This window comes from Hippocampus comes, unplaced genomic scaffold, assembly GCF_001891065.2.
Source record: "Hippocampus comes isolate QL1 unplaced genomic scaffold, H_comes_QL1_v1.1 scaffold118, whole genome shotgun sequence".
Classification (NCBI taxonomy): Eukaryota; Metazoa; Chordata; class Actinopteri; order Syngnathiformes; family Syngnathidae; genus Hippocampus; species Hippocampus comes.
In genome coordinates this window covers 976,553-977,252 of record NW_017805461.1, presented here as the reverse complement: position 1 = coordinate 977,252, position 700 = coordinate 976,553, and positions in this window count along the sequence as shown.

Here is a 700-nt window from a genome sequence, read left to right as displayed (position 1 = left end):
CTGGGGACACCCTAAACTGGTTGCCAGCCAATCGCAGGGCACACAGAGACGAACAACCATCCGCGCTCACACTCACACCAAGGGACAATTTCGAGGGTTGAATTAACCTGCCATGCATGTTTTTGGAAGGAGGAAAACCGGAGCGCCCTGAGAAGACCCACACAGGCACGGGGAAAACTTGCAAACTCTACAAAGGAAACACGGGGTGGGCTTCGAACACTCGACTCATGCACTGTGAGGTGGACATGCTAACCAGTCTCCCACTGTGCCGCCCAATATTGGATAATGGATGCGTGCGTGTGTGTGTGTATACAGATACACACACACACACACACACACACACACACACACACACACACACACGCATCTATATATATATCCATCCATCCATTTTCCGAACCGCTTAATCCTCACCAGGGTCGCAGGGGGTGCTGGAGCCTATCCCAGCCGTCTTCGGGCAGTAGGTGGGGGACACCCTGAACCGGTTGCCAGCCAATTGCAGGGCACACAGAGACGAACAACCATCCACACACACATTCACACCTAGGGACAATTCAGTGTGTTCAATCAGCCTGCCACGCATGTTTTCGGAACGTGGGAGGAAACCGGAGCACCTGGAGAAAACCTACGCAGGCCGGGGAGAACATGCAAACTCCACACAGGGAGGCCGGAGCTGGAATTGAACCCGGTACCTCTGCAC